Source organism: Ochotona princeps, chromosome 17 (genome assembly GCF_030435755.1).
Source record: "Ochotona princeps isolate mOchPri1 chromosome 17, mOchPri1.hap1, whole genome shotgun sequence".
NCBI classification, from domain to species: domain Eukaryota; kingdom Metazoa; phylum Chordata; class Mammalia; order Lagomorpha; family Ochotonidae; genus Ochotona; species Ochotona princeps.
In genome coordinates this window covers 44069389-44072368 of record NC_080848.1, presented here as the reverse complement: position 1 = coordinate 44072368, position 2980 = coordinate 44069389, and the positions used below count along the sequence as shown (strand labels likewise).

The window sequence follows — 2980 nt, the reverse complement described above, 5'->3', positions numbered from 1 at the left end:
TGTGGGCTGCCTGGTTTATCTCTCCATCTCTCTTAGGCCGCCAGCACTGTTGTAAGACTGAAGCATGGTCGAGTGTTCTCTGCTTGTTTGGTCAAGTTCATGACCGGGCCTGTCGCCTGTTGCAGGATCATGAACCGTTTTCACTCCTTGCACTTCGTGCTCCAGAGCAGCAGCCCACACACCCCAGTGTGTCTTTGCCCATGTGCTGTCTTCTCGGTAGAATGCTTTTGCTTCCTCCTGGCAAGTAAATCAACTAATTTCTTCCCCGTGTACTCTGCACCTACATCCTTGGCCTCTACTTCTTCCTGCTCAGCTGGAAGCCCAGCCTCTGGTTGGCATGCACCTGCTGTCATGTCAGCAGTCTCCTTGATAGGGGTTCAGGTGGTTGCCAGGGACTCTTCTGGTCACCTCTTTCCCCAGAACAAGTTCCTTTTGTTTCACACACACTGTCTCGGCCACTCAGCCTCTCCTCTGAAACACGACTTCTTTTCTGTGCCTGCCTTTTCATAACTGCCCGCTGCCTCATGCACTTTCTGTCTGACAGCTTTCTAGGAACCAATGAGTTTCATCCATGTCATGGCATTGGCCTTGGATAGACCTCGCCCTGTCATTCAGGCCTCAGACGAGAGCAGATCTTATGAACTATGGTTTGCCTCTCAGTACATGGAGGCAGAGGCCGCCCTTGGTGGCCCTGTTGTGTGTCACCTGACCTTGGATTGCTCTCTTCCTTTCCAGCTTACTGCCAGGGCAAAGAAGAAAAAGATTATCCATAGACTGGCCAGGTTTTAGGCTAGGACACAAATCCTGTTCAACCAGAGCAAGCTGGTCAAGACAGACTTAAATCGTTTTTTTTTTTTTTCATGATGCGGTTCCATAGACACAGGGATTTCACCTTCTACGCTCCCTATGGCCCCTTGTCCCGAATGTTCTCTCCTGTATTATTATAGTATAGTCAGTCAGCAGCAGACCCAAGTCCTTCATTCTTTTTAAATGTATTGTGACGTAGTAGGCGTAGGCAATGGTAGAAAGCCCAGTGTGCTGTTGTAGAGATATATCTCACAGTCTCACTGAAAGTTCATTTTTAATCTGGAGTAGCATACTGCAGTGTACCCTTACTTCTCGGTATGCTAGTCTCCATTATACGCTTCCTCTAGATGAATATATGTATATACATGTTTGCCTGTATATCTGTTGGTCTTGTGTTTTGCGTGAAGGTTGCCTTATCCAGAGAGAACACAGGATGTTTGTTCTTTTGGGATTGGCTTATTTCATTGAACATAATGATCTCTTTTTTTTAACAGTGTAAAATTTTTAATGAAAATCAAGACATTATGAACAAGTGTTTCAGAATTATATTCCCAATAAAAGGACATCTAATAAAAACGCAGCATTGCCCTCTCCATAGTTTCTCATTTCATTCATCATTTCTAGTTGGAGACACTTTGTAGCAAAGTAATATTATCTCCTTTTAGCATGGTCCGACCCAGTTGTTTTCTTGACTTTTAGAATGAATCTCTGGTGCACCATCTAGTACGAGGTTCATGTATTCATCAAAGCCAACGATGCAGCCCTCTGTCCGCTTGTTCACCTGCTCAGACAGCCACACCTGAATGCGAGACCTGTTTTGCAGGTGTCTGAAGATGAGGCTGATGGGCTGCACCTTCCACTTCTGTACTTTCTGGCCCAGGCCCCGGTACGCCATGATGGAATCTCACAAAGACCACACTGGACGCACTCGGCCCCCTCCCAAGAGAGCATAATGGTCTCTTAATTGGGACTGTATTGTTGGAAACTGTAGAATTTCATTGTTTAGTGGCTGAGTAGTATTCCACAGACTCAGTCTTGGGAGTTTTGGTTGAGATGGTAACCAAGCCCAGGAGAGAGGTCTTCGAAGAAATCAACCCTGCCGAAGTATTGATTCTGGAGCACTAGGCTATTCCTTAGTTACTTTAATATGGGAACTTTAGCAAGATGATACAGGTAATATACTTTATTTTTTATTTTATTTTATTTTTTAAAATTTATTTATTATTTTTAATTCATTAATTACATTGTATTATGTGACACAGTTTCATAGGTACTTGGATTCTCCCCAAACCCTCCCCAAACCCTCCCACCATGGTGGATTCCTCCACCTTGTTGCATAACCACAGCTCAAGTTCAGTTGAGATTCCCCCATTGCAAGCATATGCCAAACATAGAGTCCAGCATCTTATTGTCCAGTCAAGTTCAACGGCTTCTTAGGTATACCCTCTCTGGTCTGAAGGCAGAGCCAGCAGAGTATCATCCCAGTCAATTAAAAGCTCCAACATACCATCAGCAAAAATTTACATCATTATGGAATTAATTGACATAGTAATGAGTAACCAATATGTTAAAAATAAATGTGAGTTCTTAACCACCTTCTGTGACCACCTCATTGACATTTCACTTTTAGTTTATATACAACATATAACATTCAAAACATGTTATACATAACATCATATCATCTTAAATTAAGGCAAACATGTGGTATTTAACCTTTTGGGATTGACTCATTTCCCTTAGCATTATGGTTTCCAGTTTGGCCCATTTGGCCACAAAGAACTGCATTTTGTTTTTTTTAATAGCTGAGTAGTATTCCATGAAGTAGATGGACCATAGCTTTCTTATCCAATCCTCTGCTGATGGGCATTTTGGCTGCTTCCATGTTTTTGCAATTACTGATTGTGCTGCTATGAACATAGGAGTGCATGTTGGTTTCTCATATATTCCTAGGAGTGCTATTGCTGGATCACACGGTATGTTGATTTTGAGTTGTTTGAATGTTCTCCATACTGATTTCCATAGAGGCTGTACCAGCCTGCAGCCCCACCAGCAGTAGAGTAGGGTTCCCTTTCCCCGTAACCTTGCTAACAAGTGTTGTTGGTGCTTTTATTCATGTGGGCCAGTCTTACTGGCGTTGGGCGGTACCTCATTGATGTTTTAATTTGGATTTCCC

At 43.1% G+C, this 2980-nt stretch overlaps 1 pseudogene; it reads right to left on the bottom strand.

Moving 5' to 3' along the window:
- Positions 1 to 1391: 1391 nt before the first annotated feature.
- LOC131482391 (small nuclear ribonucleoprotein E-like) lies at positions 1392 to 1745 on the bottom strand (annotated as a pseudogene).
- Between the last annotated feature and the right edge of the window lie 1235 nt (positions 1746 to 2980).